Source organism: Marmota flaviventris, chromosome 14 (genome assembly GCF_047511675.1).
Source record: "Marmota flaviventris isolate mMarFla1 chromosome 14, mMarFla1.hap1, whole genome shotgun sequence".
Lineage (NCBI taxonomy): Eukaryota > Metazoa > Chordata > Mammalia > Rodentia > Sciuridae > Marmota > Marmota flaviventris.
In genome coordinates this window covers 89,865,042-89,892,719 of record NC_092511.1, presented here as the reverse complement: position 1 = coordinate 89,892,719, position 27,678 = coordinate 89,865,042, and the positions used below count along the sequence as shown (strand labels likewise).

Here is a 27,678-nt window from a genome sequence, read left to right as displayed (position 1 = left end):
TTGCTGCTGGAAGAATTTGCCACTACAGTAGGAAGACAAAATTGCTAAGAGGAAAAAGGCAGGACAGAGACACCACAGAGGAGTGAAGATGGAGTCCAGGTCCATCTATGAGCAGTGAGCCAAATTCATTTTGGTAAGTGAGTCAGTTAGAATTGGGATTTTGTGTTTAGCAGTGTACAGAATAATTGGGAAAGAAGGGTTTTCCAACTTAAATAAAATGATCTCTCCATAGTGAGATACCTTGAGAAAAATGCCTATAAAACTGTACATTTTACAGTGTGTACAATGAGCAACTTCTCTATGGGACTAGAAAAATAATCTTAGTTATTTAAAAAAAATTAAGTCCTAAGAGCCACCAAAATTTTTTAACATTTTTATAATAGAAAATACTATTAAATAAAAGTGGATGAATGGTTTTCCAGACAGTATTCAAAGCCTGAGGTGGGAAGAGAAATTTCTCCTGTCTCTTCTCACAAGTAAGTTGCCCTTTGTTCTACTGATGTAGAAAAAGATCAAGAGACCATAACGCAAGATCACTAATCAATGTTTTCCAGGTTTTGAGAAACATTAGAACTAAAACTTCAAGGATATTTTTTTTCTATTAATAAAAAGGACATTTTATCACTTTTCCCTTCTAGTGTGGGATCTGGGTATTGTTTTTGACATGTCTCATCAGGTTTCTGTATTGGAACATTTCTTCAGCCTTTCTTGGTCTTTTATGTAATGAATATTTGAAGAGTACAGTCCTCACTTTTTTTCAGTTGATTTACAGTAAAATGAACTTTTCTTTTGGCTTGCAGTTCTTTGAGTTTCAATATACATTGAGACTCATGCAACTAGAGCACAATCAGATTATAGAAAAAGTTTTATTCATCCTCAAAATTCCTCCACATTACTCTGCTACAGCCACACTCCTGTCTCATACCTCATTCTGGTGTACAAGGTCTCTTCTTCATCACTATAGCTTGGAACTTTTAGGAACATCATATAAATTGAAACAGTATATAAACTTTTGAGACTGGCTTCTTTCTCTCAGCATAATGCCTTTGAGATTCATCTAAACTGTTTCCTTCATCAATAATTTGTTCCTTCTTATTGCTGAGTGTTTGTTGTATTGATGTATCACAATTTGTTCATTCAACAATTGTAAGACATTTGGGGTTGTTTCTAGTTTTGGGTGATTATGAAGAGAGACATCTAAACATTCATGTACAGATTTTTGTGTGAATATAAGTTCTTAATTCTAGGATAAATAGATAAGAGTGAGATTTGCTGGATTCTATGGTGGGTATATGTTTGTCTTTTGATCTCTACCCAAAAGGCTACTAGAAGGAAATTATCTCTTTCTGGGGACAGCTGCATTTAGTTACCAATGCTTGAGCGAGGTGCACAGACCATGAGATGAAGGAGGCAATTAATAACGTATTTATGTTGATTTTGATGGAAGTTACATCAATGGTCCCCAATACTAGATGCTGACAGATGTCAGAGAACATTGAAGGTCCATGAAAGTCTTGATTGTCAGCCCATGTGGAGTAGATTTGGAAAAAAAAAAAAAGTGTACCATGATCAGATTGCAATTTGTCCAGTAAACCAAATATATGCCACATATAGTTTTAGAGGTCACAGACTTCAGTTGACAGATTGAACGTAAATGATTGTACCATAGCCTGAAAAAGTATAAAAAAAAGTACTGGTCATCACCAAAACTAATGGTGATGATTAAACACCACCAGTTGCCTGGAAGGTGTCCAAAGTCTGAAGTCAACAGTCGGCCAGAAGAAAATTATAGCAACTTTGCGCAGGCACCATAGTCTGGCCTTCATTGGCAGCCTCTGCAGAAATGTGGAGTCCTTCCATTTGTTCTGGTAGACTTCTTGTCATAGCTGGATTTGATGATAGATCCCGGCAGCAAGAGAGTAGCAGCCAGGCAGTGCAGACTCAGTGGGCAGCTTGATTCTGGCTAGTCTCATCAGAGAGTGGGCCCTTCCTATGGGTTCCTACCTGATGGTCTTGGACAGTTTAATCAGATACTGTGATTTCTTTCTGTAGTCACAGGTATGAATGAAGGGATGTCTTTAATCTGACAGACTTTAGTTTTCAAAGTTATAGACCAAATGTCTAGACCATCGGCAACAGCTCAATACTCAGAAAACAGGTAGGGAAGTTCATCAAAGAATACTGGCCACAGCTCTGTGAAGGGCTTTGGATTCTCTCTGCTGAGTAGACATATCACATATGGTTTTGGTTTGGCAGAACTGGCACTGAAGTGGAAAAGTTACTGTAGTCCAGTGTGCTTTGAGAACCCCCTCGAGTTAATGAAATGACTCACTTAGCTGCCTGGGATGTCTGGTTTTCAGCAGAGAGATGCCTCATTTTAGTATTAAGTACAGTGCTTGTGGGGCCAGGCAGCTGTGTTCTTGAATATTCCATTTCGTTTCTCATATTGTCACTCAGAGTCTGAGTGGAACCATCCAAAAACGGGAATCACCTTGTGGAGATTCACAAGGCCTTTACAAGTCAGGTATTCAATTTGGATAAGAGCCCGATAGCAAACTGGAAGTTGCTTTTCTAAAGTGATGGACCTAGTATCCATGCCAGGGAGGCAATGAGTCCAAACACAATACCAGGCAGAAACTCCCTCCCTTCACCAGAGTTTCTCATCAACAAATCCTCAGTTATGGAAATATTTGTCTCAAAGTGTTTGTGAGGGGTGTGGAGAGCCCAAAGTACTGAGTAGCCAGAGCTATGCCACTTCCGGTGAAGCCTGTTGGATTGTACCTCACTCCAAAGATACTAATTTATGGGGCGGCCAGTATAAAGGACCAGTTGAGATCTCAGATGGATCAATATTGTCCTCAGCACCCCAAGAGCTTAACAACATCTTTGAGATCCCTTTTGGTGGTAGTAAGGGGCAAATAGACCCCAGTCTTTCCTTGACTGCTAGAGTGATTAAACAGTGTATATCTGCTCAATTAGTCAACATGGCATCAAGAAACTTTGCTTGGTATTAGGCCTAGAGATTCTGCTGCAGTTTACCAGCCAGCCTGAGTGGCATTCAGGGCTTCTGACTTGCCAGTGTACAGCACATCATCTCCATGGTGAATGTTTTGGATTTTTTTTTTTGAGAGAGAGAGAGAGAAGAGAGAGAGAGAATTTTTAATATTTATTTATTTTTTTAGTTTTTGGCGGACACAACAGCTTTGTTTGTATGTGGTGCTGAGGATCGAACCCGGGCCGCATGCATGCCAGGCGAGTGCGCTACCGCTTGAGCCACATCCCCAGCCCAAATGTTTTGGACTTTTGAGGGAACAGGCATTTGCACTGAATCCTGACTCACCCATTGGCACTTATAGGACAAAAAAGTACAAGTGCATAATCTAGAGGTTTCTCTATAACATGCAGATACAGGAAAACAACATAGCAACATGAAGTCAACCTAGGGCCCTCTCACAAGGTCACTTCAACTTCCCTCCTCCACTACAAACCAATGCTGACACTATAAAATTTGGGTTTTCTATTCCCACAAGAAATCAGGTATGCTGTTTAGATGTCTTTCCAACAGTCCTAAAAAATTGAATCCTTGATTTTTCAAGTTTTCTTCCATATCCGGATGGGAGCATATGGAATACTAGTCTTCCTTCAGAAAGTCAAACCTCTGCCCCAAACCTCAATCTTCTTTTTAAAGCAGAGGAACAGAGAACATGGAGGAGGAAAGATGGGTTCATGGTGCAGAAGGAGAGAATGGCTCCATGCTGGTAACAAGGCATGATGTTACATTTCATTTAGAGCTGAGTGGTGATTGCTTGAGGCAGAATCAAATGAACTTCTTGAGTTCCTGACCTATGAAAAGCCCTACTATGCTCATTGCTAGCACTGTGTGTTTCAGTTGTATAACATCTTGAAAAGGTTGTCCACATGAAAACCTGAGAGTTCCTCTGCTTGAAAGATGATCAGAAATGTGAGAATTCCATGAAGAATTGCTTTTAACCACTTGTATCCTGTGACCTTAGTAAACTTACTTGTCAGGTGTAGGAGGGTTTATTTCGGAGGTTCTTCTTAGGGTGGTTTTTTGTTGGTTTTGTTTTACCATACTACCTGGTTTCTTATGGGGATGGAAAAGCCGAATCCAACTGACAGATCGGGAAGGGTCTACCATGAGCTTGTGGGAGCACCCTTTCAGTTGACTCAGCATCCTGTTGCCTTATTGATTTTCCTGTGTCTGATAGTGATATAGTTAATCATCTCATCTGTGAAGAGGGACAGTTGTACTTTTTCCTTCCAATGGGGATGCTTTACTTCTTTTCTCTTCTTTATCCCAGATTTAGACTTCTGATATTGAGCTGAATGGGAGCATGAGTGCATATTCTCGTGTTGAGCTGATCTGTGGAGAGAAGCAGTCTTTCACCATGGAGTAGGATGTTAGTTGTAGGTTTGTTGTGGCTGCTCTTTATAAAACCTCTGAATCTGCCACTTAATCATCATTATGTCCATAGTGTGAACATTAAATGCGAGTCTAAGGAAGTAAAGAGAAGACTTTCCTCAGTTCACTGTACTTCAGCAAGTGCTTCTCATTTTGTCATATCCCCTTTGGCTCACTAAGTGACCCACTCCTGCTTTATCTACTCTTAAGTGATATTTTCATTTCACTATGTCTTATAAGTGTGGCTCCAAAAGTTATGTTCTTGTTTGTTTAGGCCCTTTGTTCCACTGTGGTAACATATCCAAGGAGATGACATAGCTACCATTAACTTATCTATGTATCCATGTATTTGTCGTTACATCCAACCATCTCTCTTCTCTATCCCAGACGTCTCCACATCCATGTATATTCATCATCTGTTTCAACAATTGACAATATGTCAGCAAATTTTTTTTACTTCTATTTATATTTGCTACTCCTCTAAGTTTCCATATTATTTAGAAATAAGTGCAAGACAGTAAACGAATGGTAAATGGATGGAACTGAAGACTATCATACTAAGTGAAATAAGCCAATCCCCAAAACCAAAGGCAGAATGTTCTCTCTGATATTCAGATGTGGACTCATAAGACCCTCAAAAACAATAGAATAGAGGAAGACATTTTTGAAAAAGACCTCTTAAAACCTTTCAAAATCAGAGATTTTAGGAGAATTGGGAGGAGAAGGCAGTGGGTAAGTGTAGTCTGTCGGGCAATTGGTGGAGTGGTTAATTCCAAAATTTCTGAAGCTGCATCAGGCTCAATAAGTGCTCCTCCAGGCTGTAGTTAGAGATCACATTGCCTTTAACTAATTGTGGGTATAGGCCCTCCTTTGAGGTTGGGATGTCAGTATGAATACTGGGGCCAGAGACAGTTCAGTTCTAGCTACCAAAAGGGGCACAGAGTCTCACATTCTGAAAGCAAGTTCCTAGCTATATCCTGCTGTCCTCTTACCAGGGCTGTGGCTCTGCATTTATCCAGTTTTCCGATGTGGATGACACAGAGGCTTCAGTATACTGTCAAGAAATAATTCTTATTTGTAAAATTGAGTAGGTAATGCAAAATCATCGTACACTTGTTAGTAGTAAGGGAAGAACCAAGAAAAACAACACTAAATAACTACCAAGGAAACAGCTAATATAGGAAACCATATATCTTAAATTCTCTTTAGTATTCCCAGAAATGATTGAGGCTATATAATACCCTAAAATATTGTGGGCTACTCTGAAAAAGAAGTACTAAAATAATAAGAAATGATTCTTCAAAATTAAAACAGAATAGAAAAAAACCTTAAATGAGTTATAAATAGTCTAGATGTGGCCAAATTCAAAATATGCTACAAATTAAAGTCCTAGCACTTAGTTCAGAAAGACAAATTGTTGAAAATTATGGAGCAGAAGTTAGGAGACATTTGTTTTTTCTTTCAGTAAATATTTTGAATGCTTATTAGTGGCTCCTGCCCTCAGAAAGTATAATTTAGTAAAGAGTAAGAAACAAAACATTACAAAATGAGTATATCAATGGAATTATGATAATTTTCTATAAGGTACAAAGAGTTATAATGTTAATAATAATTGAAATGTACATGATTTTAAACTATGCCTAGAGCTATTCTCAGTGAAAGCTTCAATATATTAGCTTATTTAATCTTTAGCATGATCCTATGAGGTAGATTCTATTCATGAGGATGTCAAGAACTGTGAAGGATCTGGATTTTGCTTTACTTACAAGCTACCAAGTTGTAGGAAACCTGGCAAAAGATGTGAGATTTCTGCGTCAGAGACAAAGGACTTTATTACTCAAGGCACAGCATGTGTCATGGATTTCAGACTTACAAATACACATGCCATGGTCTTGTGCCATAGCTAAGGAACATGAGCTCAGGAAACCAAATCTTCTATATTGGCTCCGGCACACCTTCTGTCTTCCTGAGGGGAGATACTATCATTATCATATGGATGATAAACAAAGCCACTCCTCATGCCAGAAGCAAAATAAAGTGTTCTATACAAATATTCTTAAAAACATAACGTGGAGCAAAGATGTACAGAAATGAGAGTGACCCTTACGGAATTATCTCCCAACAGAAAACTGAAGCACAGAGAGGTTGAATGATGGTCTTAGGCCCCCAAGTGAAGAAGTACCAGAGCCAAGATCCAAAGCAGTCTACATAGACCATACTCTTCACCAGGGGTTGTCAACCAAGGCCTGTTTTTTTTATGACTAATGAATCAAGAATGGTTTTCTGATTCATAAAGGATTGTAAAAAACCAAATGATATATGATAGGGATTGAATGAGGCCAACAGACATTAAAATATTTATATAAAATCCTTGCCAACCTGAGCACTTAAGTGGGGCTCCTGGCTACCCCTCAAATGGTTAGAGCAGTGTGTGTGTGTGTGTGTGTGTGTGTGGGTGGGTGTGTATGTGTGTGTAGGGTCTATTCTATGTTTGAGGGAGTGCAGATAATGAAGGCATGAAGTGAAAATTGAATCAGGCCTTGAAAGGTGAAGAGGAGCTGAGTAAAGAGAGAAGAGCAAGAGATTGCACAAGGAAAAAAGTTTCTCTGAATGAAGAAAAAACAATTTTAGACCAAAGCTCAGTAATTACAGCCACCACCCACACTTATTGTCCCTGAGTGTTCTGTACTGAGCCAGTACATGGTTCAGGAGGAATAGATATGGGACAAAGTCTTCTGGGGCAGGTGGCAGAAATGTGGCCACTTCAACCACTGCACTCAGACCAGAAGCCTTGGAGTCCTTCTTGATTCCTGTCTTTTTCCTTGCTCTACGATATATAGGACTAACCCTAAAATAGCTGCTGAAACCAACTGCTAAGTCTTTCCCTGCACACTACTGCAGTCCAGCCACAGTTAGGAGAGCCCCCTGAACGGATCTGTTTTCACACCACCTGCTCACTTTGTCTTCCATGCTGCCATCAATGTGATATGTTTACAACTCAAGTCACATGATGCCATTCTCCTGTCCCAATCCTATGAAGGTTTCTCAAAATATGTAAAAGAAAGTGCAGTTCCTCGTGTTCCTGCCCACTTCTTCAGCCTCATTCATTAGCTTTTCTACTGTTATTTACTTAAGTTTCTCAAGTTCACCTCCTTGGAGATGCATTCTCTGATGGACCTCATCCCTACGATTTTATAGACTGGACACTGCTTTATTTTCTCCAAGATAACCCTTCTTAAAACATTTCTTTGTTTGGTTTATTTATAAAACATCTCTCTTCAGCCTTCCCTAGAATGAAGGATTCCTGAGGGCAAGGATTTGGTCTTGTTTAGAATTCATTCTGTGTCTGGGGAAGTGTTTGCTACATTACATTATGAATGGGGGTGTCAATGCATATTTGTTGAAAGAATTAGCACATTAATTTATAAACCTCATGTGAAAGCATACCATGTATCTCTATGATTAAAGAAAACCTCAGCAATGAGGTAGATAAGCTGATCCTATCAGTGACAGAAGTTGGCAAGAACCACCCACCTGGCTTTTCAAACTGTCCATAGAGGAAGTAGCTAGGGAGGAAGAGATGTGTAGATATTTGGCCAGAGACCTGGTGTATCACTGATCAAATCACACCTTGTGTTTGTGGCTGTCACTTGTAATTGGCATGAAATGTGGACTGCTTTGGGTCCCAGCCACCGTATAAATCCCTTTGAATGACCTAACATATGGTGGAAGAGACTTCAAGGATACCTGGGAACCTGCTAATTATAACCATTTCATTTATATAGTCCAAATTTTTATATAGTCTAAATTTTTTCCTAGACCTTTAAAGGACTCGAAAAATAACCAGCAGAGGGCATTAGAAATTTCTGAGATAGCATCAGTTAAGCTCACATTTTAATTCAAGAATTTTATATACTTGTTGAGAGATGGCTTAAAAAAAAAAAAAATCTAAAGTGGATTCCACACACAATGTCTCCCCCAAGTGGTTCTTGTTGTGTTTGCAGTTCAAAGCACAGACTTCCTATTAGGACTTTGAAGTTATGACTCAAGTATTATTTGGAGTAGAAAATGTGTACTTGTCAGCATGAGAGTAAAATTCTGTTTATTCAAGTTCATTACAGATGATTCTTTTTTTCTCCAACTGAATCCAACCAATCCACTGTGTAATCAACTTTACCAGTTCCTCTTGGTAGTCATTACGATTTGACGGTGGAGAAGAAAAACATTTCTTTATTCAGATGAAGTGCAAATCACAAAATGTGTTCGAGACAAGATGAAGTGGGAATTGGGCATTAGTTTTGGGAAGGGGAAGGAGCAAGTGTGTGGGCATGAAAAGAGGTGGTGGGGTGGATGTGACCCATGGGCCACAGCCTGCTGATCAGAGTAGCACATGATCATGACAGGGTTGTTAGAAAGGCAGGACTGCCAGCCATTCATACTAAACCAACTCTCCGTTGTGGATGAGCCATTATCTATTGATATAATTGGGCACATTTCTTAGTAATTTCAACGATGATGATCTCCGCTGCTACAAGACTTGGCCATTGTGTGCTTGCTTTTAAGATACAGTTAGTTTTTCCACTAAACAACCTTTTGTTGGTATTCAGATTTTACTCAGTCGGCCATGTACCCTTCTATGAAGATGAAAATATTAAGTTACAGAACGATGACTCCAGGAGAGGTATGATTCTATCTTGGAGATAATTGACATATGGATTCATGAACTTCTATACTTAGAGATTTTGGTCAAAGCATTCAAGGAGTACTTGTTTATGTTCACATGAAGTACAGCCACACAGAGATCTTTATCAAACTAAAGGATCTTATGTGAAATCATAGCTATAATTTAATTTCTTTAACAATTCTAGGTTGACTTTTTGGTTTAATCATGTCAGGTTGTCCAGGGTTATAGGACCAAGTTCAAGCTTAGATGACTTTGTGTTTAAATTGGTTTAGCTTTTAATAGCCTGAAGAAAAAAGAAGCTGTCATGCCATTTTTGTGAGGTATTTTTTTGTTTGTTTAATAATCAACTAAAGATGAGAAAGGAGTCAGAGAAGCCACATGATCTAGATCAGGTGCTGTAGATAAAATTTGGTCCTGCTCTGCATATTCCCTAAAGGATTGACAAAGAAACAGAACTTGGGTATTCCAGCATGTGGGAAGGTTTCAGACACAGTGATCATCAGGCAGGGTGCCTCTTCGGGGTTGAGATGTAAATACAGAGCAGGTGCAGATGAGGTAATTTTTAACCTCCACTTGTAGTAGAGTGATAATGAGCTGTTGACACCAGTCAGACTCGCATCTTCCAGTGATTGGGGATTGAGTAGATAATCCCACAACTGATTCCTAGTAGATGTGGCCTTGAGATAGAACAGGAAAAGTGAGGAGAAGCTATAGTGTATCAAATTTCAGTCCAAGTAGACTGCATTATAGAGTGTCTACTCTGCACTAAGCATGGTTTTTGCACTAAGCATGGTGCTAGGCTCTGGGGTGGAGGGAGGGCCATGAGATTGTAATTGAGACATAAAAATTCTCACTTATTGAACTAGCAGTCAAGACAGGGTATATGTACATAAACACAAAATACTGGTTTTAGGCCTAGGAATGAGAAGGGCTTTCAGATGTTGCTAACCCTGGGAGCCCAGTATTCATATTGGTTTTGCTGTTCACATCTTTATGTGAATATCCATTTTTGAATTCTCCTTTGAGATCCTGACTGATATGGGTGACAGAGAACTTGGCTTGAGGAAGAGAAGGAAGTCCAAGATGAATAGAGAACAGTGACAAGTGGAGCAGTGCTAGGAGGTGCAGTTGGAGAGAGTGGGCCAGGCCGCACGGGCATTGAATGTTGAGCTAAGGAGTTTGGAAGATATTCCCTTTGAAATCAGAAGACATTGAGTTGCTTTAAACAGGAAAAACATGATATTACATGTGTTTTAAGAAGATAATCTGGCTTTTTTGTGGAATAAAAAAGATCTTGGTATCAGGTATGGGGAGTGGAAGCAAATGCTTGTTAGTAAGTGTGGTAGTGGTCAGCAATGACAGTTCTGTGGGTGGGGGTGACTTTAGAGAAACTAATAAGGTGTGATTGGATTGGGGATAAAATTTGAAGTTTGTGCAAACTGTGAGCTACAACTATTCTAATAGGTGTTGCGTTGTATGGGAGAGTGAGGCTCAACAGACAAATACTTTTCTGATATCTATTCTACAGAAACAAGTTCTCACTGACATAGCTAGGAAGACCATGGGTCCCTGTGCTGGCAACAATGAATTGACATTGCTAGCAGATCATGCTGAATCACCAGGCCCAGCCAAGCCCTTGACACATCTATGTAAGTTCTTTAAAAGCAGGTACAATTGCATAGGATATCTAAAGAACCCCATTCCAAAGACTGCATGTCTTTCCTGTCACTGGGGTGTAATTGCAATGGATATTTTCTTCCTTGTGTAGGCATAGGTTAATATGTTAACTCTCTGGCTTATAGAATATTCTAATTGGTATACTACCATGATTATCTAGTGAACAAAAGATTTATGGATGTGTAGCAGAGGTCCGAAGACATCTGCACTGAAGCAATACTAAACAGCGTTTGTTTGGTATTTCACTAAAGCTGTCCAAGTCATGTTGACATCTAAATGGGAAAAAACTCAATCATTCCACTCACTCTCCTGTACAACTTAAAGTCTTAGACTATGTAATGAACACATAGACACCAGACCAGCCTTCAGTCATTTTTTCTTCCACTGGTTCTCCTCTAGTGAACTATATACACAAATTAAGAATGGGTTATACCCTGAGATTTGTAGGTCTCCTGACCCTCCCAGGTTTCATTTATATTTAGTTACTCATGTCCCTTCAATAAATATTTTCTCTCCCTCACCTACTAGGTGTATTTTCTTCTCATGCGAATGAGGCCTCTTCCCTGTGCCTGCCCTACTTTCAGTTCCCTCATCCTTTTCCTGCAGATCTGGGTTAGGATAGGCAGAAATAAGCAGATCATCAGGCTTGGCTTATGAGTCACAGTTGTTTGAAATTCCTGGTCTGATAATTCCCTGCCATCTGAGTCTGGCTTCTGATAATGCTCTGTCTCTACAAGCTGTGATTTTTGCCTTATAATTTTTTTCTGGAAATCTGGACATGATGTGCCTATTAAAAGAATTCAGGTACATAGGCCTTGAGTAATATGTAGGTGAGATGTCGGAGGAAGGGAATGTTCTGTGGTCCTAGGATTGTTCCTTTGTGTTTTGGTGAGCATGTGCCTCTGGACTGTGATCATCCTCAGTGAAATTTACTTCCTCCAATGCCCTATCCCCTTAGGTGGTACACTGTAATTAGAGAGGACAGGAGTTGTGAAAATCCTTTCCTCCACATGGAAGGTTGGAGGGAGCTAGAGTTCATGATCTCCCTTCTCCTACATGCCAGGATATAGGAGGCTGAAGTTGCAGTTTTCCTCTTCTCCAGGTCCGTTGGGCCCTGAGGATGATTTTATTTCTCTTTCACTGCATTTAAGTTTGAATTAATATGATGTGTTTTTATTTGTAAAATGATGTTCCCATTAGTCATTCAGCAGTCAAGAGGGGGTGGCTTAGTGATTCCATCCATTCAAGTTAAAATCGATGGGATACTGATTTGTGTGTCAGGGAGACTCTGCTGCCTAGCTAGCCAAGAGAATGGGGCCTTGCGGTGATTGGGTTGGGTAGCTGGCCTGAGGCCTTCCTTGTCTTTTTCTGGTTCCCCATTGCATATCAAACAGGTTGGTGCTATCAGCTGACCAAAAGGGACAATTACTAGGAAGTCCCAGGGTATAAGACAAAAAATGAGATCCTTTCAATTCTTCTATTGCATCCTCATTAAATTTTCTAGTTTTATTTTTAAAACCTCCAGCTAACATACTATATATGTATATATTTTAACAAAGAGAGAGAGAGAGAGAGAGAGAGAGAGAGAAATTTTTAATATTTTTCAGTTTTCGGTGGACACAACATCTTTATTTTGTGTTTATGTAGTGCTGAGGATCGAACCTGCGCATGCCAGGCGAATGTCTACTGTTTGAGCCACATCCCCAGCCCCATACTATATATTTTTCCTGTTCATTTTGCTCAGCACTAGAGTGTAATTTTCACAAGGATAGAATTTCATTTGGTTCACTTGCTTTGAACTGTACTTAGAACACTGCCAAGAACACAATGGGCCCTCAATAAGTATTTTTGAATGACTGAATGTCTTTGATATATGGAGCCTTGTGTAAAGTGGCTTCTTTACCCCATCTGAATAAATTCTGTGAATTTTTTACCTTATCAAACAGAATTCTGGAGGCAAATTGGGAGAATTTGCTCAAATGCAAAAAAAGAAGAAAATATTATGTCATTATTAATTTTCTTACATGCAAAAAAGGAAATGGTAATATTTGAATTAATATGGTAATATTTGAATTAATATTAATAATAATAAATTAATATTAATTAATATTAATAAAAAGTTTAGTTTTAGATCCCAAACTTCACTTTTAAGTAGTGGCTAATGAAACACTGTTTTGTTTTGTTTTTAGAGGGAAATAATTTTTATATGTATATTACCATAAAATTACAGAAGGTAAAATTTCAAGAAGAGACACTCTTTACAGACACAAAAGATAAATCTAGAAAAGATTTGTTAGGCATTATCACCGAGAACTACAAAATATTACTGGACACTATACAGAATTATCTTTTATGTTAAGCAATTGACTAATTTTTAAAACAATAGCAGAAAAAGAGAAAATTGGGGGAAGAATTTAAATGGCACATTTCAAAAAGTCTATTTAAATTGCTAGTTAATGTGAAAATGTGCTTTATAGCATTAGTTATCCCAGAGCTATGATCTGATGCTGATAGCTACTCATGAGAATGACCAAAGTTAAAAGCAAAACAATAGTAACTTTTTAACACTAATATTCTCATATAATTCTAGTGGGGGTATAAATTGGTATAGTACCTTGAAAGTCTGTTTTACAGTGTCCCCTAAAGCTGAATGCTTGCATGCTGTATGACCCAGAAGTTCCACTGCCAACTGTTTATGGACCAGAATGTTATACCTATAGTCAGAAAAAGATAAGTACAAAAATGTTCAGAGCTTTGCTGTTCATGTGACTTCAAAGTGGAAGCAACTCACGTGTTCATCACTAGAGTGGGTAAATAAGTTTTGGATATTCATACAATGCAAAACTATAAAACAATGAAAATATGTCATGTATGGCTATTTCCAACTCCATGAGCAGAAGACAGACACAAGAATATGTACATCATAATTACATTTATGTAAATTTTATATGAATAAAAAACTAATGTATGACTCTAATTTATGTTTACTTATATTAACATTAATTGGCTCTATTTTGATTAGCATATCTATTTTGATTTTTCTTTTTTTTATTTCTTACATGACAATAGTAGAATGCATTACAATCATAATTATCCATTCACAGCACAATTTTTTGTAACTCTGTATATAAAGTATGTTCACGCTAAATTATGCCATTATACATGAGCTCTCTTATTATTATTATTTTTTGCATTACACTTCTTAATACACCTTTATACCACAATTTATCATATCTCTGTTTGCATATAAGGTATGTTGACCCCAAATTCACATCTTCATACATGTATTTTGTATAATGATGAGTGTCTCCTTCCACCATCCATGCTTCTCCCTCCCTTTTCCTCCCACCCCTATTTTCTATCTAGAGGTAATCTTCCTCCCATGCTCTCCCTCCCTACCCCATTTTGAGTCACTCCCTCCCTTATATCAGAGAAGACATTCGGCATTTTTTGGGGGGGGATTGGCTATTAATAATAAACTAATATTAATTAATATTAATAAAAAGGTTGGTTTCAGACCCCAAACTTCACTTTTAAGTAGTGACTAATGAAACACTGTTTTTGATTCACTAGTTATTTCTTAAATACTTCTTTTCACTGAACAGTTCATCAAAGATATTATTTTTCTGACCTACAGGAAACTCCCCAAGTCCTCTGAAGTAATGTATAGTTTAAAAAAATAATTTTCACCAAAAGAAATATGAAAACATTTCCCCATGATAGAGGAATAAGGTGGATCATGATTTCAGTAGGGCATGAAGAATAGTTTGCCATGGATTCTGCCTCCTAACATACCTTTATCTAGAAATTTGTTTTCTAATTTCTTTCCAATAAGTTCTGCCAGATTTCTGCCCAATTCTGAACTTCATGCTCTGCATTCTATGAACAGAATTAAGAGAAAAGTAAGGATTTGATATAAAATAATCAGCATGAAAAGAATATTGAAATGAATTAATGACAATAACCAGTAATATATGATGAGTTAAGAAAAAGAAAACTCATCTCACAAATTATTAACTTTCCGGAAATGACTCATTTTTCTTTTGGTACTGAGAAATGACCCCAGGGGAGCTTTACCACTGAGCTCATCTTCAGCCCTTTTTATATTTTATTTTGAGACAGGGTCACACTAAGTTGCTTAGGGACTCGATAAGTTGTTGAGGTTGGCCTTGAACTTGTGACTCATTTTGAACATGGCAATGAATACTATATTGTTTTTATTAATTGGGAAATATGAAGCATTTTTTATACTTAGTATGAAAGCATCGACCAGGTAGGGTCATTGAAATGTTCACCAGACAGTGATGTACAGTGTCTGGTCAAGGTTTCACTATGGAATTGTGTCTAGTGCTCTTTCCAGAAGTCCTTCTCTACCCAGGGCATCTAGGTCAGCTAGACATCTAAGGGGAGATCCCATAGCCCTGACCCAAAGGATGTTGTAATGTGTTTCTGACTTTGAGAGATGTGTCCCTAGTCCATGGCAGTAATTCTGTCACCTGGTGGCAGGAGGCCAGGAGAGATTTTCATGTATCTCATGAGACACAGTGACTCTGGAGCCCAGCTTGATCTGGTGTTGAGGTGTGATAAGATCAGTTCCAGCATAGCCACTAATTAATTGCTCATCAGAGGGACATACAACCCTGTGACATTACTGTGGTTGTGGGAATCCCCTGAGGAAAGGGAAAGTAGAAGGGTCTAGCCTGACCACTGTGTCTGTGGTGGGCTTCTGCTCTAAACCATAAATATCAAATGTGCTGAATTTCAATGGGCTCACAGAATAAGACACAATGAGTACTGAGAACTGTAAGCCATGTGTGAACTGTGGTCAAGCGACATTCTAGAGTGTGATCACATAAATATTTTGAAAGGCTTTAGGGAGTCAGAGTTTAGGTTACCTGTTGTAATGCTGTTTCTTCTTGGCACTCATAAAGAGTTGTATACATTCCTATACACATATCCTTTCTGACACTGCTTTAATAGTAGGATAGTTGAAAATAGTTTCCTGGGCTGGGGTTGTGGCTCAATGGTAGAGCGCTTGCCTAGCACGTGTGAGGCCCTAGGTTCAATCCTCAGCACCACATAAAAATAAATGAATAAAATAAAGGTTTAAAAAAAAGAAAAGAAAATAGTTTCCTTATTCTATTTTAATAAGCAGACTTTTGTTGCTGATATCCTTGGTCTGTCACATCTAGTCCTAGAAGAAGAAACTGTTAGTAAGTTGCAAGTCACCATCAAAGTATTCCTTGATCTGGAATCTGAACTGTGATGCTCATTCAGATCCCCTGGGAATTATAAAACTGCAGATTCTGACTTGCCAGGGCTTACCACCCAAGCAGCTATTTTGTGAAGCACCTGTTGACTCAAGGCTTTTGAGGATGAATTCATGTATGGAGACTGTAATTCTTCATAGATCTTTGCATTTGGTGAGTCATAGAAAGTATCTGAGATGATAATCATTTACAAACATGTCCACAAAAATCTCATTTAGTACGCATAACAGATCTTGGATGGGTAAATATTGCCATTTCCATTTTTGCATTTAAGAAAACTAATAATGACATAATATTTTCTCCTTTTTTTTTTGCCTTTGAGTATCCCAGTATCTTGATCGAGCATTATTGTTGGTAGGTAGGCTAGCAAGAACTTGAATTCAGGGATTTTTCCTATCATGTTTCAATCTAGTTTTTAATGGATTGCTTTTAACTTATGAAGATTTGCGTCCACTACATTTTTAGCTTTTGACAGTCCCAGCAGTGGGCTTCCAGGTAACCCTCAACTCCTGGTCAGCACAGCAAGGCTGCAAGGAACATGAGGATGTTCCTTGTAAAAGTGCTTAAGCACCATATGTTGGTGATGTACCAACAGGTGGAATTTCTGTGTCAAAGGATGTATGTTTACTTCTTTGACAACTCTTCCAGGTAGCTCTTCTGAATAACTCAACATGTCTACACTTTGCCAGCATTTTATTATCTAGGTTTCCCCCTTTTGTATGTTGAGTACATACAAACTGGTAGCACACTGTTTTTGCTGGTATTTTTCTTAGAATCTCTTCAAATGCTTTTCACTTTGGGAGGAGAGTCTCTTGTGAAAATGAGCTTCCTCTGAATCTTTCTGCTTATTCCTTTACTTGACATTATCTTTTTCTTATTGTACATGTACGTTCTCTGGACTTGTTGGATTCTTTGTCCATTACAAGGAAGACAATATTGGATTGTTTGTCCATTATGAAGACTAACAGGTCCTCTGGAACTTTCAAACAATTAGTAAAATTCTTAAACAATAAGTGAGTACAGATTGGCCTACCATTTGGGAAGGAAAAATGTTAGATGATATATTCAAAACATGAAGTCATATTTATAATAAAGTAAAACATGGGCTGAGCTAAAATATATCCTTAGGATCTTAAATATTCTGTAATAAATCTATATTCCTTGAAGTACAGCATTGATCATCTCTGGGTAATGAAATGGAAGTAAAGGTATCAAAGCAAATGACCATTTGTTTACAATTTTCTGTGGTTTAGTTTGATAAAGTTGTGATATATATTAATTAATGGATCAAATTGGTTGATAATTGTTTAGGTATAATTTAGGTGCCATCAAACTGAGGTTGTTGGCTGTGTGTCAGGTTTCTGAGGAAAGCTAGGAATGTTTAGTGACATGAAGCCATCACTCTGGAGACAACCATCCTGGTATACCTGCAGTCTGAGTGCAGTCTTGAAGGGGCAATGTGTCTGGTCTCTTTTCCTAACCTTCAGGCTACATGTGTACATTTGAGAATAGTTCCAGCCATTTTCTTATCCTTTGGGTCATTCCCCCTCATATGTCCTATGAGACAGTTTATAGGTGAGGCCTTAAGAATAACCAAATATTCCATAACAAAATGTATGTGTAATATAATATATAATATATTCACTCAGAAATTCTATTTTAAGTTACTTGCATCTAAGTTAAATGAAACATATTTATAGGCATCCTGGAGAAGACAAAAATTTTATCTCTGTTATCATCATTATCATCTATCTGTTTTATTTATTTATTTTTTTGCTTGAGATAAATTCACAAATTGGCAGCCCATTTTATCAGATATGGAATTGGACACTATTTACAATTACCTACCTTTAACTTTTAGATATTTTTACACTAATACTGGATTTTTGCACCTTTAAAAAACACAAGGTCTAGGCCCATGAGCCTCAAGGCTGTGGTTAGCTAGAACATGTTTTCATTTGGCATAGCCGTTGGCACGCCCTGAGGTCATCTATTCAATCAGCTTCCATACTCCTGCTGCCTCCCTGGGTTTCATAAATATCACATACAATATTGGAATTGGGGACCTCAGTATACAACATTGCATTCTCTGAATATTACAAGTCCCACTGTTCACTTAGCCATGCCTGACATAGCCAGCAGTATTTTCAAGCAAATACTGTGAAATGTTCAATTCTATATGCTCTTTTCCAAAACAGCATTAGGCAGGAACACAGCATACATAAATATTAGAAACACATTATTAATACATCTAATCCAATGACAAGTTTACACTTTTCAAATACACTTTTGATTTTTTTCTTTTGGGTGTTACTTATAGGGAATTACACCAGATATGTAATAGGGAAATGAGAAATTTTTCATCAATTGTATTGTTTTACTGCTTATTTTTACAAATAAAGATAAAATACTTACTTGTTCTGGTGCAGGTGTTTTCCTGCATACTAGGTATACTCTGCTATTGGGATGATGCTGCATATTGTGCTTGGCACTTATATTGTACTTAGTAAATTATAGGAAGTCAATACTGAAGTTAACCTCTTGTTTCTAGCAGCCGTGCTGAAGATCCTTGGTGTGCCACTTTCTGCAATACATAGTGCTTTCTTCAAGTTCCTTATTGACCTCCTTGTTCTCAGAATCATGGTTTCCGGCTCTTTGAAAGTGGCAAAGCAGTGAATATGGAAGATGGTCATGTGGAAGGCTCCAGGGAGGAGCTCACTTATAATGTACTCTAATCCACGTGCCTTTCCAATGACCTGTTTTTTCTTCTTTTGTTTTAAGGGAGACAGTGCCTTCAACACTTCAAAACACTTCCGTGCAGCTGGGAATGCAGGCTTCTGCTTCACCTTGAAGGAAGCATTAATGAATCCTTTCCAGAAGACATGAGAAGAGAGAAGTGAGCCTCTGGTATCATGCAGGTTCCTTGCATTGCCCATGGGCTAGAAGAGAGAAGAGTTGCTTCATGAGATTTGATCCCCTTTTTTCTGAAAAGTTCCACACAGAGGTGAGTCCCCAGCATGTTTAGACACCATTTCAGACCCCTTTCTTCAAGGAATTGAATCAGAGCCCCTGATGATGTGGAAGAGCTAAAGATGGGTTTGCTATGAATTTTCTATTTCATTTCTCAGGGCCTGAGTCAAGCCAGCCATTGTGCTGTCAGCACACGAGCTGCTGGTCAAATGTGAGGAAGTGGTCTTGCTTTATGAAAACACCACCCTGATTCAGTGAGCCAGAGGCAGCCTGCAGTCCCTCCGTTTTCCTGTCAAGGCAGATTGCTGTGGATGGCCTCTGGCCTCGTCATGCAGCCCTGCTCACAGAGTAGGGGATTGAGGGTCCAGGCAGATCCCTAGTTCCTTTTGACCTTTATTGCCACTGGGCCACCCCAGGGTCCTTGGACTCTACCTGGTCTTCTGGCCTGGGTCAGGGGATGTGAGGTTTGGAATCCCCCTCTGTGGTAGGATCCCAGGCCCCCCAGCCAGTTGAGGGCAGGCACAGCCTTCCCTAATTGTGTTAGAGGGGGAGAATTCTCCCACCCATCCTCATCCATGCTCATCTCGCATTGTGTAGCTTGACACCTGAGGACCTTTATTCATTGACTTAGTGGTTAGTGATGATGGTTGCTAAGAGTAAGTGACTCTTTCAAGGTCACGTCACTTGTATGGTAGGGCTAGAGCATGGATCTTCCTAATTGATTTCATGGGACTCTCTCATGGAAACTGTGACTGCCTCCTAAACACACAGACTACATTTGGAGTGTCAAGATTGATGGCACTGTCTCATTGGCAAGTGGATCTTGTTTTCTTTGGAATTTCACAAATATTTTCATTTGGTTTGTGGAGGTCATGCAGGAGAGATTTCATCTAAAATAGCAAAAACAAGAAATACCAGTTGTCTTTTTCCCACATGGATGTGTGTAGTGAACATCCCTTTCTTTGTGCTTGCATGAGTTGTTTCTTTAAATTTGTTGAAGAATGGTTGGCTGGGGAGCAAGGTAACGAGAGATGGATATCAATGCTTGTCCAGTATTCTGAAGTGAAGAATGTATTGAGGATGTGAAGGCTTTTCTAGCCAGTTCCTATGGCTCAGTCAGGGATCAGTCAGAGGATTCTGTCTGGTAGACTCTTTGGAGCAGATATCAAGTGACCTTGTCATACCCTGTCCAGCACTGAATGCTAAGCTTCAGTGGTTCATTTCAAGCATTTCCATGAGTCCATACTGTGTTCTCTTGTATCCAAGCAGTTCCTGACAAAAAAGGAGAAGAAAAATTCAAGGTTTGGTAATTATTTATATAAATGTTATTTCAATCAACTTTCTATAACACAAAATTAACTTTACACTGGTCAAATTTCATATGTTGAGGAAATAATTAAAATATTAGGAGGGGGTGAGGATTTGCAAATCAAATATTTTTATTTAACTTAAAAAATGACGTGCCAGAGGTGCACAACTGTAATTCAGCCTTAATAACCTTTAGTTCCAGCCTCCAGGTGGCCAATTCCATTAGGGTGTGTGGAAGCACACTGTCCTGGGATCATAGGCTCCCCTTCTATTCAACAGACAGAAGTTCCCAGGGATGTTGTCGTTGCACTGAATAGATGTTGCCAGAGGCAGTGGGGAGGTAGTAGTACATGAGGAGGGAAGGAGCTCTCAGGATGGGAAGAGGGGGCCACTTAGGGACTCACTAGGCGAGGCACGAGGCTGCTGGCCATGGTGCGTGCCTGAGCACACCGAGTGGGACAGATCCGTGCTCTGTGTCCCTCTACACTCCTATGTAGGCCATGTTGGCAGCAGATCAGGGAACTGGGGTCAAAAGTGCTCCCAGTAACACAGGCACCATCTGCCACAGTGTGTGCCTAGCCCTTTCCCCATCTTCCTCCTTGGCGCTTGTCTTGCCTCAGGGCTGAGACCGTGCAGTCATCAGAGTGTGTCTGTGGCCCAGATCCCACCTGCATGGCCAACAGGCTCAGACCTTCAGGCGGGTCTGGGGCTCCTGCAAACAAACTGAGCCATCTGGGTGGCCTACAACAGAAGCAAGGCCTTCCCTTGAGCTCCAGAGGCTGAACACAATGCCAATGTGGGCTGTTTCAGTGCCACACTCGTCACAGGGTCTAGGGGAGTGTCCCCCCCAACTCTGCCAGCCTTTGTCCACTCTCTTGCTGCTGCCCACAATCTGTGGTTCCCTTATGGGAATCCAGTCTCTGCCTCAAACCTCACACAGTCTGTTTCCCTAGGTCTCCCTAGTCTCTGGGTCCAAACTCCCCTCTTCCTTCAAGAACACCACATATTGGATTTAGGGCTAGTTGATGCTGTGTTCCATCATGTGAGCTCTTATTAGCTTGAGCACTGTGCAAAGACTGTTTCCACACAAGGTCACACCCACTTTTGGGTGGATAAGAATTCAGGGGAAACTATTCTATCCAGTACACTTGCCTTCCTTCATATCTCTCCACAGTGAGGCTTCCTGGTATCTGTTGTCCTAATTCCTGTCATGGCAGGTTCCTTCCTTATGTCTGAGAGGACCTCGTGACCCCTGGATGCACACATTTTCTGAAATCACCAACATTCTCCAGAGTTCTCCATGGGACTCTGCAGTGTTTTGCATTGGAACCCACCCTCTGACCTGTAAACATGATCTAGACGATTGGATTGACTCCCTCCCTCCTGAAAGATCAGTGTTTGTTTGACACCCTTTTGGATTCCTTCCACAGTAGGCAAGTCCTTGGATCCTCTCCCAGAAAGTCTTCCAGACTGAAGATCAGATATGTCCAGATGGTGACTTGAAGGATATCAGCTCCTTTAAGCCCTTGTCTTGGCTTCATTGTTTTCTCCCCTCAATGCAAAGCAAGAAAGTACAGTTGGCCCTGTACCATCCTTCTCCATCCAAAGTCCCCACTCGCTGCAAATCAAAAATATCAGGAAATCAATTGTGTCTCTATGGACAGATACTTCTCCCGTCATTGTTTCCTAGACTATGTAGTATGACAGACAATTTCAGTGCCCTTTCTTTGTATTAGGTGTCATAAGTCATGTAGAGATAATGTAAACAATACAGGAAGAAGATATGCACTGTTCTGCCATTTTTGTAAGAGACTTGAGCATGTGTGAACTGTGGTGTTTTCAGTGGTCTTTGAACAAATCTCCCATGAATTTCCTGTGACATTTCTGATTTCTGGACTTGAGTGTGTGTCAGCCCCATGGGGATGTGGTAGGAGGGCAGTCGGAGCTGTTGTGCAGAACCTCAGTAATGACTTGTAAGGCCACATGCAACACTGCAAGCAGCAGCAGAGAAGGGAGCCCTCTCCCCATGTGTTAAGCTTAACTCTTTTCTTATCCAAAATCATGACTTGTAAACTTGCAGAAATTGAGTCATCCCAAGAAGTTGGGATGTTCTGGGGAGCATGGGCTGTCATTCTATTTGGTCTCTTTGATATGATGTGCTAGCAGTTGGGAACTTAAAGTTGTGCTTAGGCCATGGAGTCTCCTTCCCTGGGAAGGGGCTTTTCAAAGCAGCCCTTGTCCCTGTTTTACCTTCTGCCCCAGGAGGACACAACAAGAATGTCCTCAGAAGTTGGCCCCTGATCTTAGACATCCAGCCTCCAGAATTTGAGAAATAAAATCTGTGCTATCAATCACCCAGTCTCTTGTATTCTGCTATCACAACACAAACAATCTGAAGACAAGTAAATCAGCAATCTCTCTAATGTTTACATTGTGGTAATCTACACCAACATCCATTTTGTAATTGAACCATTTTTGAAGTACACAGCATGTTCATATTGTTGATAGCCATTGCCACGATCCATCTCTAGAACTCACATTGACATACTCTTGCCATTAACACTGAATCCTACTCCCCTCCCCAGGCCCAGGAAAAGAACATTGTACTTTATGTTTTTATAAACCTGATTATCAGGAATATGAGACAAGTGAAATTCTAGAAAATTTGTCTTTCTCTGAATACCAACATTTTCAATGGATGCAGTTTACCCCAACTCCTTGGTATACCAGGTCCACTGCCAAGTCTGCTGGTATCTCATTTGGCCTCTCAGTGACAGCAGTACTGACTGTGTGCACATAAGCTGTCTGTCCATGTCAGTGGGCAGCTGTATCCCAGGATCTAGGGACTTGGGTCCCACCCAGCCTGGGGGTTCCCTCCTCCCCCAGGTCTTTGACCCCCAGGTCTTTGCAGGCCAGTATACACCAAGGCCCTGTGCCTGGTGGTTTCTGTTGTTGACTGGAGGATGTGTCCCGAGCAGGGAGTAGGGCCGTCTGTGGCATAAAGGACTCTGGATTTGTATGGCCAGGCATTGTGTCGTGCGTCATGATGGACTACAAGTAGAAGCAATGCCTGATTCTCCTGGGATCTCAGCGGGCCCAGCCTATGTATTGAGAATTGGTGTGACCTCCTAATAAACAGGATTCCAGAGGAAAGGGTGAGTCCAGAGCCAACGGAACCTCAGTGTCTTTAAGAGCACTTTTGGGGTGGGAGGCCTGGAAACATTGATGCAAAGTCACAAGCTTCGAATCCAGGTAGAGGTGCTCAGGAGCAGCCTGGGATGGCGCATGGATTCCCCATCTCCACACACCTGGGATATCCCGGGGCTCTAAACAGCACAGCTGCCTGTCCACACTGAGGGCATCCACTGTCCCTTTGCATAGAGTACATTAGTCCCTTAGCAATTCCACCTAAAGCCAGCTCTGAACCCAGAATCCCAGGCACTTATTTGAGGCTCAGTCATTTTCCACTCATCTCTACCTGGCAGAGAACTCCTGTCCCCCTCTAACTCATTATGCTGAAGATGAAAACTTGGAGAGTGGGACTTTCAATCATCCAGATTTCCCAGCCACATTCCCCATTGTCATTTATTCCTGGCACCCAAACGGTTGGGGTGGGCCACAAACACCCTGGCATCTATGTGTGGGAACCATAGCAGTACAATCAAGAAACAGGAAGGAGAGGGGTAGAACTGATCAGGACAGATGACAGGGCATAGTACAGAGTGCAATGGAGAGTTCTCACCCGGGGTGATTGTTGTGATGTGCAGAAATGCTCTTCTGGTGCTGGGGTGTCCCCATAGTTCCCAGGGTCTTGAAAGGCTGAAATGCCCCCAGAATGTTCTCAGATACACATAGTGGGAGGCCCGTTGCCCACTTCCAACATTCTGTGGAAGTAGGAGACCCCCTTAGTGTAGAGGTGCCGTCTGAGAGAAAGACTCACTTTTTTGAAAAAAATTGATGGGAAAAAAAAAGGGTATGGATCTGTGCCCAAAGGGCCACATATGCTCCTGGAAGTTGGTGGTGGCCATAGTTCTTCATCCGTGAATACTCCCTCCCCCACTAAAAAAATGTCCTTGGGTCCTTGAGAAATGCTCTCCCTTTCCTGGTTTTCCTGAATAGAAATCCTCTTGCATCTTGGGTGAATAGGGTTATGGGTTGTGCAGAGGGTGTTTGTCCACTGAGCATCTTACAGACTGTCCTTTATGGAGCCTAATGATCCTCATTGGGGAATGAGGCCAGGGTCCTTACTGTGGTTAGTGTGAGGACACCCTGGGTTCAGCCGAGGGAAAGAAGGACAAGGGAAACTCAGATGTCCCTTCATGGCCCCTGGACTTGAGAGGACTTACCCCTTTGCACCTGGGATCAGGAGACCTCATTTCCTTGAGGACACGCACACTCAGGGGTAGGTCTTGAGTATGGGTTCCTTTCTGGGTCCCAGGACTGTTGTTAGCCACCAGGAATGACAGTGCTCTCCATGCTCAGTGGAGCCATTTTTGCCAGGAAAGAGAGCCCATGGTCACGCCTTGTCCAAAGCATCCCACGCCAGGGGCTCCCATCCCTAGCACTCCTGTCCTGAAAGGAAGCCCCTCAGAGGCAAGGTGGGCCCAACCACCTCCCATGTGTTCACTCATCACCATGTTCCAGCAGTCACCCCAGTTAACAGTCCTGACAGGCTTGGACATGGCTCAGAATGTCACCCTCATGAGCTCTACCCTGCTGTAGCTGCAGATCTGTGGCTGTAGAGACATAAAATCTCAAAACACATGCACTTGAAAGAAAAGAGCAAGAGCCATAGTCCAAACAGGGCCAGGTGTGGCAAGGACAGCTGGAGTGCCTAGGTTGGGACTCAGAATTATGTCAGTGGGGTGGCATTGCTGCTGGCACCAGAATGATAAGAGAGAGCCAGCCCTGCTCAATTTTGGGAGCAGTATGTTGGGGAAGGCAGCAGAAATTGAGAGGCAGGATTGACTTTGGCCATAGGAGGAGGTTGGGTAAAAGGTCATTGTGGGTTGGAGGGCCTGGGCAGATAGGGAGAGGACAGGGCACACCCCAAAGCCTGGAGACTGCACTTGATGTCCAGGGTTGTGAGACACCACCTCCCCTCTTACTCACAACTGAGAGCAAGAGGCATTGATGAGTTCAGTTTGTGTGCACCTGCATCCAAGGTGGCTCAGCTAGGCACCTCTGTTTCCTTGTCTCAGGAGGCTGGGAGTCCAGGCTCCATTGAGGCTCGGCTGGGAGGATCAGAGTCTGAGTTCATGCCTGTGTTCCTGTTAGGATCCATGTTGGCTGAGCCTCAGTGCTTTTCTAATGGGAGGATGGGACTATGTCCTGTCTTTATCACAGGGGTGTGTCCATAGACATCTCATGCTAAATCAATTTGTTTGCTTGGGTTTAAGATGAAGAAAGAGAGTGGTGCTGGAGACAGGGATCCAGAGAGAAGTCATAACTTTGCACAACTCAATCTTGGAGATGATATCCCATCACCTACTTCTATTCCCATGATTTCAGAGACAGAGTCTGAGCCATCTTGAGGTGAGGAATGTACTGGCTTTGGGCAGCAGGATACTGTGGTACCATGGAGTCTTTTTGATGCCCCCAACCACTAGACTGAGTAGAAGCACTTGGGCAATTTGAAATCTTAGGAGAAGCCTTGGGAAGCTCTATGCCAGAAAGGGACAGCCTCTGAATCTCAGTCACCTCAACCTTGGTATGGTTCAGAGTGGGAATTACAACCAAAAAGGAACTGACATTGCCAAGTCCCTGTGTGAAACACAGGCCTGATTGGGTTGGGGTGCATTCTTTGTCTCTCCCCCTTTTCGTGATTCTCTCATCTCTAAGTTTGTACTTTAGCTACCTGTGAGTCCCATCTCTGGTTTCAGAGATAATGCAGGCTCTTATGGGCAAATATGCCCAATAAATCCTAGAAATTAGATGCTACACTGATTTCTAGAAAGAGTTAGGGACACTGGGGAGCCCATGAGTGGCACAATGATGGAACCATGATCACACCGCTGGTGAGAAGGATGAACTGGTTGTGAATCCAGTTGTTAATCCTCAAAGCTGGAACTCTAATGGCAGCCAAGTTGGGTAGGGGCTGGTGCGGGTAATTGGGAAGTTTTTGCTAAACTTGATATGGGTGGGTACAGGGGAGAAATCAGCAGCCCATAGGGCTTTTGAAAGTGGTCTTAAGAGAAAAGGAGGCTCAGGTATGGGCACCACAAGAAGTGATATTATTGCCTTGACAATGGATGAAACAGAGCATGAGCCCTGGTAACCAGGCACCCACTTCACTGACCAAGCCATCCGAGCTCACTTGGTTGGAGACACTGGAGTCAGAAGGATGTTCTCCTGTGGTTTCAAACCATGCCGAACCTCAGCCCCCCAGGAATCTCAGGGGGGCCACCTTGCCCTTTTGGGGGAACACTGGGTGAGGCTTCGTCCTAGACGCCAGAGCCTCTGGTGATTGTCGCAGAGGAGCTCAAGAGTAACACTGTGTAGCACAGGGCAGGGGAGCCCAGCAGGCCCTCTAGTCTGATCCCTGATGAATGGCCCAGGACTCCTATTCTGACTGCGTGTGTGTGTGTGTGTGTGTGTGTGTGTGTGTTTGTACCGATGGGAACTGTCCCATTTTGCTTTGACTCTAGTGTATTGGCACAAGGCATTTTTCTGTTTGTCACCATTTCCATTTTTGAACCCACCATTCGTGGTCCCAACCCAGGGTGAAAATGATCAGAACACGGAGGAGCCCTGCAGGGTACAGAGCCTTGAATCTTACAGGCAGGACCAGCTTAGGAATGAGCTCCTGCCTGTCATTTGTGGGAGGAACCTACATTTCAGTAGCAACATGGGGTTAATCTCCTGGGATTTCATCCCCACCCAGCAGGTGCTGGATCTCTTGTTCCCAAGGTAAGCACCAGACCACGAAGCCCAAGTGTGTAGCCCCCTCATGCCTGGGTCTTGGGGCTGCCATGTACCTCTCAGGGACCCAAGGTTTGTGATACCTAGTGAGATAGAGGACCACGCTCATAGTGGAATGTCAGCCCCGAGTGGGACGAGTCCTGGAGGTGCCTGCCACAGCCTTGAAAGGGGAATGAACTCCCCCTCTCAGGCAGAGAAACCATCCTGGCACCAGCTGGTCACCAAGGTGTGTGGAGCAGTCCCCAAACCCTGGGCACCACAGCTCAAAGGTGTGCGCTGAGCTCATTCCCAGGTGGACTCAGAGAGGCCTGGGGTTTTGTCTGGTGTAATATTTTCTTTTTGTATGAAAAAGCTCTGTGTCAGGAGCATCTCATAACTCAGGCATTGAGCAAAGCGTTTAGTGTTAATAAAGGATATGCCAGGTT

At 41.4% G+C, this 27,678-nt stretch overlaps 1 long non-coding RNA gene across 2 annotated transcripts; it reads left to right on the top strand.

Annotated features, from left to right (window-relative positions):
• LOC139701838 (uncharacterized) lies at positions 1-27,088 on the top strand. Of its 2 annotated transcripts, none has more exons than XR_011704439.1 (3): positions 1-133; positions 18,836-19,058; positions 27,054-27,088. It is a non-coding gene; the product is annotated as an uncharacterized lncRNA (long non-coding RNA). The 2 variants fall into 2 exon arrangements; XR_011704438.1 differs by lacking the exon at positions 27,054-27,088 and adding an exon at positions 21,763-22,665.
• The last annotated feature ends 590 nt before the right edge of the window (positions 27,089-27,678 follow it).